The following is a 19,217-nucleotide window of genomic DNA, read 5'->3' on the forward strand; positions in this document are numbered from 1 at the left end:
GCAGGCCGAGCTTTGTGCCAGCACCTTAAGCTTTGGCTACAATAATCTGGCAGTGCCAACAATCCAGCCTGTCAGTGATAGTTAACAGATGGGACTTCATGCCTTTGGGATTTAAAAAGCCATGTGTATGGAGGCAGCGTTGAAGGTGTAATTGCCTTTTTCAGCATACAAAAAGGAAAAAAGAAAAGAATCTAAAGTCAAGTTACAGAAACAACATGATCTGTCTCTCATCAGAGCGTCAGTAGTGTCCGGGAAAGGTCAGAGAGCTGGCTGCAGACTTCTGCCATTTTCTCATGATTTGTATGCGCTGGAAGAATAACATCATTATACAATTGGGGACTTGTGTCTTCAGTCAAACAAACAAAGAAACAAACCACAAACACAAGAAAAGCAGATGTGAGCAATGCAAAAAATACCCAAGAAACAATGTCTTTTTTGATAGGATTTAGTTAATTGGAGAGTGTGACTCGGTTTTAGCTGACAAATAAATAAAATAACACATTTTTGCTTTGTTCACTCCTCTATAAGAAGTTCATCCCCTTTGGCTAAATACACAAATATTTCTGTGGGTCATGTGGTCAGAACTGATTTAGCGATTTAGGTCTCTTTTGATGGTGCAGCCCTGTTACCAAAGAAGGAAGAGGGAGATCCAGGGGTCACATTCCTTATCCCAAAAAATTCTGAGAGTCTGAACAGATTCCTTTGCCCCAAAGATAGCAGAGCAATTTTCTGCTGTCCATTATTCCAATTTCCTGTTAAATGTTTGTGCTAAATTTGGACTTACTTGATAGGATACTGAAGGTTAAAATGAAAAGTATTTTTGACAGCTTGATGACAGCTAGTTTATTAGGATTAGTTTTTTCTTCTGCTGCACATTTAGATGAATAAAAAAGAAGTAAACAGCACAGTTTTTCTGCTTTTCACCACGTTTCTTTTCAAACTTTAAATAATTCTCCGTCTGTGTTTCCTCTCTGGACACAAAGATCTTCCTGGCACTTTGCAGCCTGTTCCGTCTTTCATTTAGATTTCTAAACCCATTAGAAATTGTGCACTGTTGTCTGCAAAATTGTGTACCAGTATTGTTGTATGTTTGGTCTGTACTAATCTCCTCCTGTTGGCTCCTAATGAATGTCCCTGCTCTCCCCTCTGGCAATGCAGGTTGGATAGGATTAATTGAGCCATTAGTTAATTACAGGCCCAAGAAGAAGCTGAAAATCTTTGAAGAGGATTTACAGCTTTACCAATAAATCAAGGACTGAATTCTGAAGCAGTTTTTTTTTTCATAAATACGCTCCACCAACAGGCTCATTAGTGAGTAGATGAAGGAAAGAGCTGGTAATGCTGTTGATTCTGTCAACTCTGCAGGAGCAGACCCAGCTGGTTTCCCCACTGCTGATATGAACAATCACAATAATTACTCAGTGGCAGTATGTGGACATGGGCAAAAAAAAAAAGTGCTGTTGTGAATTACAAACCATTTGTTAAAATTAGACAAAATATATTTCAAATTATTGACATATAGAAAAATGTAGCTGTACACAAAATCTACTGTGGAGTTGCAAAGTTCAACAATGATTTGATATTTGACAGATGTGGCATGTATGTACAAGAGTGTACATTTTTATGCACTGTATATGTAAACCACATAAGAGCAACAAACCTAGGCACATTCTGTATATTACAAATGAAAGTTGATGAGTGCCTTAGAATGATTTACTATCTATATTATATGGTGTAAAAAATGTTTTAGGTTTTACTGTAAAATCTGAAAGTCTTTACGGCCTTTTTACAAATTCATGTTGGGAAAGCCTCGGGTTGGAATATGGTATTGGATTGAAAATAAGGCATATGACATGGCTGGGCTAGTTGGATGACTAAATAGATCAATACTAGTTCTCCAGGAGATGGTCCCTGCGTTGCCCTCTACTGGCTAGCTGCAGAACAACATGATACTCCATCAACTTCACAGATGGAGCAAGTTTCTAAACAAAACAATGGCACATCAATATATGTTACAGAATTGGACTTAACATTCAGGAGTGTTAACACCTGAGCATCTTAGGTGGGTCTGTCAAAACCAGTCAGGACGCTGTTCCCTCCAAGATAAACAGGCATGCTATCCAGCAGGAAACAGTCATTCCGGTGTTATTCTTGCATGTTTGCCTGTGTTTTAGTTTGTCTGGTGGTGTCACTTGTTGGGTGTGCTGCAGGTGTGCTGTGTGTGGAAGCTAACTGCAAAATGAAATAAGGGTTTCCAATCCCAGTCCTTTAAGTAAAATCAAAACTGGGCACTAAAGAGCGAATATTGCTCAAGTGTAATTAGATGTATTTTTAGGCTGTTTCAGGTGTAACCTTTAGCTCATGTTTAATGATGCCTTAAAACACTGTTTTGCCTGGCCATGAATTCAGGTGCATTAAGTGGAACAATTGTTGATACTGAATTTTATTTTTGGCTCCAAGCACTTTTTTCTCAACAGTTGATTGTAATTTCCCTCAGTCCAGCGCTTACAACAGACAAAACAACACATTTGCACATAGGTAAATAAAATACATTATAAAATAAAAAATACAAATACATTAGAAATAACTACAAACAGAGCAGTAAAACTGTTTGGTTGGTAGCACAATGTGGATGCAATTAAAATATGCCAACACTCCCATCAGTTCTGTAATAAAACCATATTTTCAGGAACTTGTAATGTTGAATAAACTATATCTGAGAGATGTTGACTAACCCCCGTCATTTCCGAGGCCAGAGCTAGTTGTATAGTTGCACTGTAGTTTGCTGATCACGTGTCTGCCCCCTGTGCTTTTGTTACACCATCAAACCCTCAAACACTTCTCTCCTTAGCTGAGCATGTGTGTATTTCCTCAGTTATTAAACACTTGATAGTGCGAACTTGAGAGGTTCAGAGACCATGTAAATACTCAGTATGAGCCAGCTGGCATATCCACAAGTTGACTGCATCGCATTCTCTTGGAAATGCCCTTCCACTCAGTCATGTAGCTTTTCATCCCTGCATACTTTTTGCCTCTGTCTTCACTGTATCTATGTGTCTATGTTATGTTTAGTGCGATCTTCCCTCCTGCTCCTCTGAGGGGGCATGTCTGGCAGACATCGCATCAGCATCCAGCTATGCAACATTTCATCAGCCACAACACCACTTATCAATCCACTTAGCAGCCATACAGGAGAGGACTGGTTCACCCGCAGTGAAGTGCATCGAGGTGGATGTGAAGTGCAGAGCAATGTTAGAAATGTGTTCCAGAGAAACTGTCTATCAGATATTGTGTTTGGAAGACACACGTGCTACACATGAAGAGGTATGTTGCATAACGGATGAAAGATACTCTGCCCTCCCTTCATGGCCCGATAAGGAGAAGGAGAGAGGTGGGTGACAGTGTGAGGTCCAAGAGTCAGAATAGATGTTCCAATATCAAGGTATTGAGATGATTATCAACGCAATCAATACATTAGCTGTCCAGATATCCAGATATTTACACAAGGGCTCAGGTCGGAAGATCACTGAAGTCATCAGGCTTTATCATCATGAATGCCTGTGCAAAGATTGGTTCCAGTCCATCTTGTAGATGTTGAGATATTTTTACTGAATAAGTCGAAACCTTGACCTGTCGATGGAGCTGCAGGAAAAGTCAGGGGATCAGGATCCGTCCTCTGGGCACCATGTATTGCTGTATCAAATGTCATGGCAACCCATCCAATAGTTTTCAAGACATTTCAACTGTATGGTGATTTGTGTAACAGCTGATCATGATGACAATAATAATTTGGGCATTCATATTGTTCAACTCAATCCAAAAATTAAAATAACACATCACAGACGTTTTTTTTTTTTTTTTTTTTATCTGAATAACCGAGACAGTCAGATTGTGGATCTCACTGTACATACATATATATGTCGAGCATACTATATGAAGTTATTGCAACACAGATTTCATTTTAAATGAGGTTTAGTAGTGGTACGAGAATGGTAGTGTAAAAGCATCCTTGTGTCCTGCTGTTGTAATCACAGCGTTTGACTATGTTCGTTACTACAACTACAGCCTCTGCTGCCTCTGACTGCTGGACAGCTGCTGACTCCTCATTTGAAGGGGGAGAAACAGCAACGTCTGCCTTACACTGTGCCATGCAGATGTGCTGAACTTGTAATATTGTCACTGATTTGAGAGCAACTGCCACTGTCAGCTTGACAAGAATGTGAAAAAACAGTCTGCTCCATAAAGATGTCAAACACCTGACTCACAGAAATACTGTGTGAAAGTAGTCATACAGCATGTTAGGTCTAAGTGTTGCATACAAGCATTAACTGTGCTAGTGACTGTGTATCTTGCATATGACTCAAGGAGAGTAAGTTGCTTTTATTACTGCTAAGAATTCTGTATCTGCACATCCAGCAGACACGGAGGAACGTGCACCCATTGTGACTCTTGTTTTAGATTGAAAGCCAAATATACAGCACATGACAATACGCTGTATGCACTCTTTTGATTGCCATCAACTTCTGTTTTTCTTCACTAACTAGTTGCTTACTTTTTCTGTTTTCCATTTGGTGCTGGGCGAGTGTGGTGTGGATTAATCAGAGCTCTTTAAGCTGAAAACAGCTGCCTGCTGCTGCTGCGGGGAACCAGAGCCGTACGACCACAACAATGAGCTAAAAGAGGCTCAAACTCCACAATGCTCCACAGTAGGGTGATAATTCTCTGTGGCTGTCACTACAAGTGTCCGTGTAGTCATCTGATCCATTGTTATCATAGAAAATATTAATTAGTGGAGCTTTAAAGACTTGGCCAGCACTTTCAGGCAGATTGCAGATAGAGGCCGTCAGGAGCATCAACACCAACTTTCTGGACTATTTTAAACAAACGACTCAGCAAAAATTTTTTGTTATATTGAAAAAAGAAAAACTTACATCTCCCCTTTTTCGGCCTCCAGTCTCACACATCTTCAGCACTATTGATTACCAGTAAATGAAAAATATTAAAGAGCAAGTACGCAATGATTATCTTTATCATGAATTCAGACAAGTTGCAGACTATGCCATAAGACGGTAGTGCACCATTTATTTTATTAAATGCATGGTGGTATGAGTTTGTCATTCTTTATGAGAATTTCCATTCTAGGTTATTGCAAAATTACATATAAATTTCAATTAAATCAAATGAGAGGAATATAGAAATAACTGGACCAGTGTGGCTCATGCCCAGCATTTTATCACAGTTTTTTAAAAAAATTAGAATTGCATTTCTGTATGAAGCAGCATGGGTTCAAGTAATTCAGTTATATCACACACTGTCATGCAGTTACGATTCACATGAGGTGATCATGTCTAGACAGGGACTGATGATGTCAACTTGCGTAAGCTAAAATTTAGCCTATGACTCTTAGTATCATGCTCCTCTGGTCCTCTGTGTCCTTCACAGCGCACTTTGTTATTCCGTTATTCTTCATCTTCTTTCATCAACCAATTTTTTTTTCTATGTTCTGTTGTGTCAGCCTCTCCCCAGCATCTGTCATAACACTGCAGTGCCAGCAGTGACACTGGGCAATGCTCACTCTTTTTGATTGATATAGCACAGTAGGAAGCCAGAGGCCAGGGTGAGTGTTGGGTCAGATGTAGTGTGATTTGTATTTTGGTGGTTGAGTGATGGTTGGTTGACAGAATTCAGGGTTTTGTCTTCATCACCGCTGTCTCAGCATAATGTGAGGTTAGACCCTATTAAAATGGTGGCAGCCAGTGATGCTTAATTAAAGTAGACGTCTGACTAACAGCAACTGATGAAGCGAAAATGAGACAATTAAGGAAATCAAACAACACTGTTAACATACAAACAATACACAGGAGGTAAAAGGTCGGCACGCATTTTATTTCAGTGACAAAGCTTAACAGAGCGATGATGCAGGACTCCACATCAGCAGCCTTGTTCTCACACAGATTTACTCAGGCATTTCACCTGGTCAGCTCTCAGACATCAAAGCAAGCCTGGAATATAAGTAGAAGTGACATGATGTCATTGCCAGACAATGTCCTCATGCACTCATACGCCGTCCCCTCAGCACCACTGTATTACATTAACATTAGCCAGACGACCGAACCTCAGTATCAGCTGTTCCAAATGTGGATCTCTTTGGAAAGCAACAGTGGAAAGATGTGAGAGAGTGCCACTGCTCAGATAAAAGAGTTATTTTCTCACAAGATCCATGTGCCAGCCTGCTCTCCTTCATTGTGGGCTATTCTAAGAGAGGCTGTGAGGGCGTGCTCCTAGTATATGTGAGGGCTTGGACATTAGATAATTGCAGACGTGATGCGGATTAAGATGGGTTGCTGGGGCCATAAAAGCATGGCGCATGGCTGATGATTTCACAGCCTCTAAGATAAGGTTCATGTTGCTATCCTAAAAGGGAAATACTACTAAGGGAAGTATTATTATACTTTTGCATTTGGAAGGAGGTCTGTCGCACATCCAGTAAATACCTGTGTGAATAGTGGTTTTGTTGACTGTGGTCAGCCTCGATATATCCTGTATCTGAGACCAACTTTTGGATTGCACTGCACTGCCCGTCATCACTTGACTCCACTAGAAGAATGTTGCACAGTGGTGGGCAACTCCACTCCCCCTCTTGGCTCTCAGAGAGGGGTTGGTAGTTACACGGTCCAGGAGACGTCGCTAGCCTTGCTCTGTCCTAAAGCTCCGCCCTTAGTATGTCTGCACCTGTATCACCAATGGACCGCCGCATACCAGACATAATGTATCGTCATCATCTTCCCTGGCCCCGTCAGAATGGATTGCTAAGAGCATGTCTGTGGATAGCATGCCAACTATAAAAAGGCACCTACTTGACAACAGTAAGATTCAGTAGGGGGCCGCCTATACTGCGCATAAGAGCTGGTGATAAAAGACCGACACATGCATGCGTATAAGTGCACGCTCACACAAAAACACGTACACACAAATACACACTCACAGATGTAGTCTTGTTGACACTTCACAAAGGTCAGCTATCAATAACGGTCTAAATTTGTACACCTTTAATGTTGACAGAGGAAAGGGTTCTTTATGCATGCGTTAACAACAAAATCATTCTGCAGCTTTTAAACTTCTGATTAGACATTTGTTTTTAAGGTAATTTAAGGTGGTATTTATATCTAAGATGCCATGTTATAGTGTAAGATCCCCTTAAACAGTAAAACATGATCAGTAATTTGCACTACACTAAATTAACTGACAGGAAATTCTTTTACAAATGTAATTAGAGGGAAGACTTACTTTGGATGAAAACTTACGTAAACCAGGTAATCTGCAGATTAAAAGCACCGCATCTTTTTCTTCTTCTTTTTATTTTTAGCAAACATGATATTTTATTATGTGCAAGCGGTTTCAATTGGATTTGTATAAAGCAGTGTGTGCTGCTGTTGTTGAGTTGATAATATGAGCCAGCTTTGTACCACAACAACAACATCATAATAACTACATCATAGGGCTGAGTGAATTAACACAGAGCTGGAATAATTAGTTCAAAAAGGATTGTATTTGTTTGATATTTACACAAGAGCTTGTGCATTCCTGAGGCGCCATTTTCATCAGAAAAAAGGGTCATATTTTGCATTTGTGTCTGTTTCCATATCAAGTCACTAGACCATCTCTAACAGCCCTCTAAAGATTTTAAGAATTCATGAGCAGTTTGGCTTTTGCATTCACATTTTCACTCCAGGTCTGCAGATCTACGTTTCTGATGCTGCACTTAGACTTTACATTTGTGGCCTAATTAGTGCAAAAGATACATGGATAGACAGATTTAGTTCTGAACCTGTTGATTTAGCTTCTTCTTCAAGTCCACCAAAACAGATTACTTATTCTATTTCCCTTGAAACCAAAGCTAAACAATGTGCTAAATGTGTAAAGGCCATGTTTTCTGGTCACAAGATACCTAGCATTGACTATAAAGGAATACCATCCAGTCTGTAAATAATTGAACAGTTTAGTGTGTGTGTGTGTGTGTGTGATGGTGACACACGGACACAGGGTGGGGAGAATTCAGCAGTTAAGCCATCAAAAATCAAGACACAGCTCAGTGGCTTTGCATAATGAAGACAGAGTTAAAACAAATACAGTTTTGTTTCAGGGCAACACTTCGTGAGACAAAACCATAATTTAATGTCTTGTGTTTATCCAGCAAGGGCAGCAGTCCTCACAGCCAAAAATGTCAGTTTTAATCTAAAATGCTGTGTGTTAAAACCAGCACCATGCCAGGGCTGATATTAATCCACACCTATCAGAGTTCAACCCTGCAGCATTAACACTGAAACATTTGCTGGGGAGCTGCACCACAATGATTAATCATTGCTAGAAACTCATTTATCCAAAACACACCACAACACTGTGGTTGCAGGCTACTGGAATTTGTAATATCCTATCCTAAGAAAATCTACCAATATCCTACAAAATGTCTACAAATAGAAATAAAGTTAACCTACACCCCAAAACACCCCACATAATCTCTATTCAGTGTAAACTTGTATATAACAGTACATATATATATATATATGTATACAAGCTAATAGTATATAACAGTATATTATGCGTGGCCTATAAAGAAAAAATAAATAATATATATACATCTATATACAGTATAGATATATATATACAGTATATAATTACTTTGGCCCTTATTTCAAATCAAAGGATCAGATTCTTTGCTATAGAATTTGTAACCCTATCCTCAAAACACAAGTTAGGCTTACCTCAAACTGTTCTGTATTTCTTCAAGGATGTCAAGCTACTTGTCATTTATTAATAGCTCAGCATTCCCCTTGAAACAGTTTGATGACAACCTGATATACTGCCAGGGAAACAAGGCTGGATTCCCATTCGGTAATCCAGGTCAACCGCTCTCTGGTTTACTCCTTATCATTTGAGTCTTCATATTTTACTTCAGCAACATTACATCACAAAATAGCCAGAAATTTGTACCACTTAAAGAATAGAATAGAATAGAAAATATGACAAGTACTCCATCCTTTGCCTTGTGGATCTGATCTTGTCAAAATCTACTTGTAAGGTCTTCATTGTTTTAGTTTATATTGCTCATTTTCTCCTTCATAGGGGAACTGTAAGGCTGAAACCAATTATTGTTTTCATTATCAATACATCTGGAAGTATTTTCTTTACAAATTGATAAATTGTTCGGTTTATAGAATGTCAGAAAATAGTGAAAAACTTCAAATTGCTTGTTTTGTCTGTCCGACAGTGAGAAATTCAAAGATGTTGAGTTTACTGTCATAGAAAACTAGGAAATCTTCCCGATTGAGAAGATCAGTTAATTATTACAGTAATAATTAACTGATCATTTCAGCTCAAGGGTACTGGTTGATATGTGGGTGCCCATGGGGAAATAACAAAACTGCAGTGTAAAATCAGGGTCAATAGGGGGTCAACAACAGGGTTTTTTTTCCCTGGGGCCTAGAAGGTTAAGCTGGCCATGTGGGGAACCACACATAGTAACAAATTTTGGCATAGTTTTAGCTTATTCCTGTTATGGACCATGTTCTATCCATTAAAGGATAAAGACAATGATATTCTATATATAGCTACTGTCAACAAATTCACTTAAAAGTGAAATATGGTAGTCTTTCTCACAGTGAAACTTTCTGTGTCTGTGGCACCTAGCCCTAAACATAGTAGGATCATTTCATTGTTGGTTTTGGTCTTTTCATGTAATGTGTTGACACCCAGAGAAATATAGATTATCCCCAGACATATGCATTAACACACAGCCTGTATCCTCCTTAAGCTGAGCTGAGGTCAGTCTTTTGTATGTTTATACTGCGGATAGAAATTAAAGTGGCACTTTCCTGTTAGCGGTGAGCTGTAGGCTACACAGGCCTACTGTGTGTCCTCTGCGAGCAGTGATTGAACCGCGGGCGTTGCCATGGCTACACGAAGACCCAATGAGAAGCTCGCGGTAGACTGTTGCTGAATGAAAATAACAGAGGCCATTTTGCGCACGAAGCCACGGCATCATTCAACAATAATAAAAACGGAAACGGGGAGGCAGGTTCAGTCCATTTCTGGATAGACGCGAGTGCTTTTTAGAGCCAGCAGAGTGGTGTGGGGCCGCGGTGCCACTGGCGCTTGTAGTCAAGAAAAAAAAAAAAAAAAGGCATGCGGTAACTAATTGTGCCGCCGCGTCGTCACCTCTCTTCCCTGGAGGTTTATGTTGTGAGGTAAGAGGGACAGGACGGCTTCACTGCATCGCTATCCCCCCCACCAGCAGTGACCCCCGAGAGAGGGAGTTGCCTTCAGTTAGCTGACCGACACCGGCAACATCCATGCGCGTCGAAAAACAGGTGTACGGTTTCATCACACGCACACCGCGTTAGCTTCCGAGACGCCGTGGCTCGCTGCGTTTTGTGTGTGCACTTTTGCGCTTGTTCGAGTGAGGACTTCATTCATTTCACACGGAAGAGGCTGTTTACCTGATGAGATGTTGCGGAATTAAGGGGCAGTCGTTGTAAGGTAGGTACAGCAATATTGTTGGGCTAAAGCTCTATCTCTCCCTCCGCGCCGCTTTTAGCAGCTGCAGCGGACCTGACCCACAGCTCACTTTCTTGTTGTGAAGAGGTAAACAGGCTATTTTGAGTGTTTTTAAGCGCGTTACAAACAACAACGAGTCTGTGGTTGTAATCGCCGATACCACAGCAAATGAATCAGCTCATCTGGGATGCGGTAAGGTCGCCTCTGTTTCCTCTAAAGTGCATTCCAGTGGATTGCTGCTCGTAGTGCATTAAATGAAGATGCGGTCAGGGCTGGGATGATGTTAAATACTGAAACCACAGGCATTTTAAGCTGTGGAGAAGAGAAATGTTGCTTAACATTAGCAGTGAAAAACCGTGAGCAGTAGCCTGCTTGAAAGTAATGAACATGAATTGAGATATCCATGTTTAACCTACATCCCAAATGCTTGGGATAATCTCTATTGTTAGAGCAATAATGCAAAAAAATATGCTTTATTTGGTCTGTATTGCAGGTTTTTTCCCCCAGTGTCTTTCATTTCGAGAAAACAGGACTTATTGAGTTTTGTTTTGTACCTTGTGGAGCTAGTCTAATTTATGATATCAACACTAGTAACCCCAAGATACATTCTGTGTTGTGAAGGCCAGTACCTCACAGGGGAACTGTAAATATTGAATTTTTCCTCATTCCTGCTGATGCTTGTTGCATTCACCTGCCATCAAAGGTTCAAATCAGACAGTCTCTCATTTATAGAGGGCTAGAGTGAAAATCCATAGGGTCCTGAGAGATCAGTGCTACTGCAGTGGTGCATTTAATGTAACATCTTAAGACTTATCTATAGCTGTGTTGCTTATGTCTTCTCTAGGTGCACATTAGAAAACAATAAGGAATTGTCGGCTCATATGTTTCTTTGGTGCCATCTGCTAACTGATATGAAAGGATGATGTAATGAGGAAACAAAACAAAAGGCTAGCAGAGATGGTTGGTATCTGTAAAACCCATTTGAATGCTGGGTGAACAGGGAGAGTGAGGAGGTGTCCAGGATGCACAAAGTGTAACACTATCACTCCGGGAACCTCATACCACTCCCAGTGTGGCCTACCTGGCCTGTGAGTGTGTTATTGTGTGTGTGTGTGTGTGTGTGTGTGTGTGTGTGTGTGAGTAAGTGGGCTGTAGGCTTTCCTGGTCTGTGATATTGATGTAGTATTTTATTGCATACTTGTCAGGGGAGAGGAAGTGACACGGCGGGCGGCAATATGACAAGCAACAGTTGGCTGCTATCTGTCTCATGAGGGGCTGCTGCACCAATAAACAGCCTCTCATAGGGGCTTAAATATACACACTTAATGAGCGATCATAGCATTTTGACTTGATTGATGACCAATGAGCCAGAAAGTATGTCTCTGTTAGCGTTAACTCAGTTGCACCTGCCAGTTTAGGGTTACTGAGAGAGACAGCTTGTGTGTGTGTGTGTGTGTGTGTGTGTACATGTATGTTTCAGTGAGACAGGCCGAAGGAGAGAGAGTGAGAGGAGGAAAGAGGATCAAGGCAGGCCATCAGGGAATAGGAGAATGTGATACATTTTCTTCTGAAAGTACAGAATGTAACAGGGGGTTACTTGTCACTTTCTTTCTCCCTGACACTCTCTTTATCTATTTATCTCTCTCTCTCTCTCACTCACTCACTCACTCACTCACACACACACACACACACACACACACACACACATTCCTTTTAATTTTCCTTTGTCCTTTATTTCCTTGTTTTGGTGCCCTCTCTTTTCTCATTGTCCCTCTGCTGCCTTCTTGCTCCTTTTATATCTTCCCCTCTCTCTCCTCTTCCTCAGAGGCTGATGTCATGGCTCAAGTGGTGTGTGAAAAGCTTGCCTAATTCTTAGTCTAGCTGATAATAGGGGCCGCCTGCAGGACATGCTTGCTCCCTGAGCTTTCTCAATAACCAAATCCTTTAGAGCTTACTGAGCTGTTTGTGACTGTTACCTAAACTGCTCAACTTTTTAACTTAAAACTTGAAACTTGAAGATATTCATCTGTTTTTTTAAATTATTGGGATGATCAATCATTGTTGGTTACTGGGATGTCACAATAAAGATCTGTGTATCTATCAATTAATGAGATAATTATGAAAAACTAAAAGTGGCTACCAACATAAAATGGTGGGGTCTAGTTTTTACTGCTATTATCATTTCAGTAACTAACAAGAACACAAGGGGAGGCACCTCTATGCATCACAATAGCTTGGACACTGGCATACTGGTGCATACAAGTTTATAATGTAATAATAATGTGGAGAAATACATGTTATATTGGCAGAGACGGAAAATGATATAAAGTGCATATGAATAAATGTGCACATTCTTTTTGTGCATTTCATTTTAATTGTGTTTTTAAAATGAAATGAATGCCTCCAACTTGTAGAAAATCAAGACCTTCTAAGATGGGCTAAGTGACCACCACTACATTGACATATCAATGTACTAGAGGATTTAGTTGTTCAATATCTTAAAACTCAGAAATGTTCAGTCCAGTTAAGTTCATTTACTGGTACATCTTGTATTTTTCATAGTTATCCTGGCATCTAAATACAACTTCAGTCCAGTCAGTTTTAATTTATCAATTTCATTGGTCTTAATAACAAGCGCCAGTTTATCAGAACACTATAAAAAAGGCAAAATTTAAAAACGGTCTTTAAGTAGTCGAGGATCGGGATATACTTTAAACTGATTAGCAACACTACACAGAGGAATTAAGGAGCCTATCCTGCCCAGCTTGGAGGAAGAAGACTAGAAGACTGCCTTTAGTACATGTGTAGGTTTGAAATGCTGCAGTTTAGATGATGTTGCTGCCTTGTGCTGGCAGATCATGGACAATGGAGAAACACCCCCGAGGAATAAACAACATAGTTTTACCATTTCACAACAACTGTAGTATTCAGGCCGTCACAGATCAAAATAGGCAATTTTTAAAGACCGAGAGTCAAGCTAAATGCTACGTTACATCCTGTAACTACAACCAAAAAAGTACTGTAATATATGCCCATCTAGCTCATATTCCTCTGCACTGTTTCTGCACTTCCTAAGCAGCAATGCCTTGGCGCTGTGCCTGTTCAGCAATGTAGTTTTGGATGTATTTTTTCCTTTTTTGATCTGCTCCCAGGTTTAAGTGTTTTCCAGTAAGTGACACTTACTAATGTGAACATGCACAGCTCCTCTGCTTTTTATATCCCGCCACTTACTTAACTGGAAATGGCAGGGCCTTGCAGAAGCTGATAATGAATTAGGTGTTGAAACTGTACGGGTGAGACCATGTCGACGCGGCCACTGTCGTCCGGAGTGGCTCATAGGTCAAAGTGTCGGTGCGTTTGAGTGTGAGTGTGTGTCACTTGCTATAAAAATAGTTTGCTCTGCTAGTTTAATGAGATCATTCCCAAGCTGCTGTTGTGTCATGATGGTTTTAATTGTTTTTTTATAAATCATTCGTAGTTTAGATGCACGAGGGATCTGATCTAGATTTGTAAAGTTACATCCCTCAAAGGTCAGAAACTTTGGGTTGTGTGCGTTCAGATGTTGATGGAGCTCTTGTTGGTCAACCTCTGTGAAGTCTCAAGTAGGTTAAAGGAGAATATCTGAAGTAAAAATATAATAATCAATAACTAAACTCAGGTGCTTTACCTCTTCATTACTTTATTGGCCCCTTGATACTCCCCTAATTCTGGCCCCAAGGTTGCATCATTAGCACCTGTCACTCGTCAGCTTTTCACCATACCTCACTGATCCTTGGCACGTGACCAGAAAGTTCTGGGGGGCAGCTGCTGTTTGATCGTGTCTGCTGACACACTGATCACTCTAGAGCACTCTGGAAACCCCAAGGTCTGAAGCCTGGGTGTTTGGGAGGACATAGTTGTAGAAGGAGCACTACTTATCATCATTGGAGCCATCTGTGCCTGTGTAGATTTTTACATTACCACTTCATCATCAGCATGATGAAAGCCTACACAGATAGTGTTGATCCAGGACAACTCAACTAAGTCCATCAGTGCTTGATTTAATGGTTGACAACAGGTTGACATTTGGCTGAACTTGTCCAGAAGTTTAGATGTTTACCTTTGTGGCTTCATATATTTAAGGTACTTCTTGCTGACCCAGTTAAACTTATTATTTTTGATAGACTTTGATAGATCCATTTGGGGTGTAGGACCATACAACTGCTATCAAAAGAAAGGCAGTGAATTAAGTTGATGTCACTTCGCTGTTTTGTTGACTAAGGCTGAAATCAGGCAAACTCAGTAACCGTAATAGTCATACTTTGAATCAGTTGTTTTGGCTATCTGTTTTTGTTGGGGCAAATAAGTCACCATTCAGCAGTCTTATCAACATCCACATGCCATTAATAGAGCTGCATTACCATGAGTTAAGGAATTTCCTTTTGTAGTGACTGCTGAACTCTTCCTGCACCCTACCACGCAGTAATTTGTTAGTTGCTGATTTTTGTGCCCGTTTTGTTTATTGTCGAGTGAGGGTGTGAAGGGGGGAGGTGGAAGTGGTTCAAATAGCATATTGCACAGTAGCTGCCTGGCTGGTTTTAGGTATCCAGTCTCTAAATGTGAGATGCTAATAGCAGTAGTTACATCATCATTCTGGGAATAGCAGGGAGTCTGGGGTCTAGAGGTGCTTCTGGCTGACCTCTCTCCTGTGTATATTCAGACCTGAGTGTGTATGTGTGTGGTAATTTCCAAATATACATTCCCATATGAATTACACAGCAGTAAGATTATTAATGACACAGGTGAGTGGATATATAATTAGTCTGTATATATTTACAGCATCCACATGCTCATGGCTTGTTTGTGATAAAAAGGGAAGGGGTGCTGTTTGTGCCTCTCCTTGTGTATGCTTGTACATCACTGACCGGCCCTTCTTGACAGGCAATCAAAGTGTCAGCAACAGAAAGTGAAAGAAAATCTCATGTGAGAAGAATTTGACACTCCTGTCAGTTTCCGTGTGGAGTAGGCCACTTCACATAGCCCCACACTGATGACATTGGCGACTGTGTGACATTAAAGCCCGGGGAGGGGGGGGGGAGAGAAGATGGGCTCTCTAACACCCCATTTAACAATACATAACTTATCAAAGGTGCACCTACCTGGTGTCGCTGTACCATAGAATTACAATATGTATGTGTGACTCTGTTGTTGTATGTACAGTGAGTGAATGTGTGTGTAGAAATAGCCTGTCTTTGTGTGCATGAGTGTGCATACTACATGGTATGCATGCATGCAAACTTGTGAGTGTGGTAAAATAGAGATAGTCAGCCCTGTCACTTTGCCCCCACCCATGTACACTGGGGGGTAACTTTCCAGTCTCATAGACGAGCATGCCTCAGTCTGAAAATAGCCGTATCTGATCACTGCTTCACCCAAACAGGGAACTCTCTTTCCCTGTCACTCCCTCTCTTTGGCTCTCTAACTTTCTCCTCATTCTGTTGTCTCTGTGCTTCCCAGGCATTAAACGGGGAAAGATCTGGGAATAAAGCTTGACCGGGAGGAGAGACTTATCCTGAGCAGAGTGAGGAGGAATAGAAGAAGAGAAAGAGAAAGGAAAGGTGCTGGTGCACAGAGCTCACCTATACCTGACTCTTCTTAGCAAGTCTCCAGTCTCTTGATTTTATGACGGTAAGAGTTACATTTTCTCTGCTTGATGGACTGTTGCACCTGCACTCTGCTGGTCGAGAGGTCAGGCTTTTAGGATTAAATGTCACAGGAGATTAATAAATAATGTGCTTATGTGCATTTTCGTGCCAAAACTCAGGAGAACCTTTAAACTTTAAGTCCTGTTTTTAAAAGTGGACTATAGACTGACCAGTACAGGTTTAACTGACATTGTTAATCCATGCGAGAATATACATATAATATTTCAATATGTGTATATCTGATTTATTTTGAAGTGTTGCTTTGATGTCATGTTTGAATACACACAAACACAGATCTCACATTGCTGTTTACTGATTTGTGACACGTCTATATTTACTTGTTATGAACACATCGATGCTTTAAAGAGGAAGCAAATTAAAAGAGGCCTGAATAGTTTTTACAGCCCAAACACCAAAAGGGGAATTGTATTTATCTGTTCTGCCAAAACCCACAATTATAGACCAAGAGTGGAATTTTTGTCTTTTGTGACAGTGGACAGTGGAAATGGTGTCAAATAAAAACAGTGGTTTTTACCGCGGTCACCTCGGAAATAGCATCAGCAAATAACTTAGAGTACAGTTTTGAGGATTTAGAAGTTTTTATGTTTTAACTTTAAAATGTAAGTTAGATATACACACAACAGAAATTCACCAGTTGAACTTTATTTTATGTTTTTGTATCTTGATAAACTAAACGTTTCAGTTCAATCCCTATAACTCTTCCTGTCGTCTTTCCCTTTACCTCTTTGTCTTCATATAATTTTGCCCCAGAATCTCATTTTCCTCCCTCTCTCCTTTTTACATACTTCCATCTCTTGTTACACCCTCTTTTTCATGGTCTCCTCTTTCCCACTCAACAAAAGCCATGTACCAATCCCTCCAGTAGGGCCAGTCTCAGAGGTGTTGTGGAATGTCACCTTGACCCCTTGGGTACACAGTAAGGGGTGGTTCCCAAGCTCGGTTCGTATCATGGTTCATTTGGTTCCCTTTTCCTCTGGACCTGTTGTCTGTTCCATGTAAATGTCACAGTTTACACCCCATTTTTCCATGGCAAATTTGGCATTTTTAATACATAAAATGATTAAATCCAATACCAGTAAAACTTTATTAGTTAGCAGAACTTTACAGTGCTCCTTTAAAACTCTGTGGTTAGTCTAAGCTACATTATTTGGGACAGAGCTGGCCTGATTGCTTGGTTGGATCTGTATCACCTGTGATGTGGGTCTAGGAAGTATATTTCGTCTGTTGGAGAGAGACCAAAATAAGTCATGATTTATTTATTTACATGTAGAATAAAGTACAAAATGCTTTGACATATGTGTGCCCATAAAATCAGTTAGCTTAACAGTACTTTTCAACTTTAATTCCCTTGTTACTGTCACTCTGTTGTGACCCTCCTCTTCCTCATTCCTTCCTGATACGGGGCATTTGTTTAAAAGCTGATGTACAAAAGGACAAAGACATTCAAAAGTTGCCTTTAGGCTCTTGAATTTCAGTCTCATGTGCGATACTCACAGTAAACAGGCATTTTCCTTGCTCTGACATGCACAATAGTAGATGCCTCTGTGCATTAGACTTTACAGGATGGTCTTGTAGAGTTTGAGATCTACAGTTGCAGCCCACACATAAACATTCATATTCTGAAGCTTATGCCAAGCAATTGATATTCCACATTGTCAAACTAATAATGACATTTTCTTTTTGGACTGTGAACTTTACTGATTATCTTTAACCCTATGTTGGATTTCAGGAATTTAAAAATGTTGAAATGGTAGTATATCCTTCCTGACACCCAGAGAACATAAAGATTCCACAGATAGATTTTCCTGATGATCAGGACCACCTTAGAGGGTAAACGGTCCTGTCTAATGGCAGTAAATATAGCACCACTGCTAATCAAGTTCCTCTTATCTTCATGCTCGACACTTAACACTGGTACCTGGGGAATCCAGACTATGTATGGAGAATGTAATTTTAGTCACAAGTGATAGTCATTCTGCTTTACTGTTTTACTTCAAATGTGCAAACTACTTCCAAATGTCTTTCTTAAATACTGTAAAATGGGATATAAATGAGATATAAAGAGTTGATTTCCTTTTAAGATATCAATTTTTTTTACATGACAACCAAACCTTCACACAGAATATGAATAAGATGTTGAACGGTAATGATGTACAAGGCTTCTTTGCCTTGTATAGTGTTCACAAAGAATTTAGCTGGAAGAGCAGAGCGTCTATATTTGCTTCACCATCCTCCTTCATTCTTTAGAAAGGATTGTTTACTATCCCCGAGTTTGAAAAACCTAATGTCCTAATTTCTGCATTCTCCCAAAAGACCGCTCCATTAGGTCTCTGATGACACATTGGTGCCAAACAGGAGAAGAGATGAAACGGTGACAGCTTTAGAGATGCTGTTTACTGGTGATGCTGTGTATCCCCAGACGGCTTTAGCCAGACAGATTACATAATACTACGTGCTGATATGGACCTCCTATGTCATTTATTTAGTATTTCATCGATCATATTCCTTTTTACAATCTCTCTTCCGCTCTGTAATCTATAACTTTTTCTGTGTTCATTATTTCATTTCCATTTATATTTAATTCTTGTCTGTGTTCCATCTTTTTCTGTATCTTTTTTTTCTCTATTCCTCTTCATCAAGAGCAGTATACAGTAAATGCATCTTCAGCTCTGTATAGAAATCGTCAAATAACAAACCCACGAACTGTCACATCCGATTCAGTCTTCTTCGCCCATAGCCCCGACTCAGTACCCGGGCTTGTGTTGCATAATTGCATTAGTGCTCTCAGGCCAATGGCTCTGCTCGTTAGTGGGGTTGTGATGCAATCTGCAGAACACATGGGCCTCTGTTGTTTGCAGTATGGACAGTGAGTGGGCATGCAGGGTCAGTGTATTGACCTCCACTATCCATTCATACAGCCAGAGGGGGGTCTGCTAATGAGTGGCAAGGTTGAACAAA

At 40.3% G+C, this 19,217-nt stretch overlaps 1 protein-coding gene across 22 annotated transcripts in view; it reads left to right on the forward strand.

Moving 5' to 3' along the window:
• The window catches only part of sorbs2a (sorbin and SH3 domain containing 2a), a 71,182-nt gene that overhangs the window by 14,188 nt on the left and 37,777 nt on the right, over positions 1-19,217 (forward strand). For 8 of the 22 annotated variants that reach the window (XM_056372956.1, XM_056372960.1, XM_056372970.1 and 5 more), the window contains exons 1-2: positions 9,909-10,536; positions 16,051-16,221. The gene's annotated coding sequence lies outside the window, so the exon portion shown is untranslated. Of the gene's footprint in view, positions 1-9,906; positions 10,537-10,572; positions 10,747-16,050; positions 16,222-19,217 lie in introns of those variants that run through there. The other 14 variants (XM_056372948.1, XM_056372952.1, XM_056372954.1 and 11 more) reach the window with 8 other exon arrangements.

The sequence above is a fragment of the Seriola aureovittata genome, chromosome 3 (genome assembly GCF_021018895.1).
Source record: "Seriola aureovittata isolate HTS-2021-v1 ecotype China chromosome 3, ASM2101889v1, whole genome shotgun sequence".
NCBI classification, from domain to species: Eukaryota; Metazoa; Chordata; class Actinopteri; order Carangiformes; family Carangidae; genus Seriola; species Seriola aureovittata.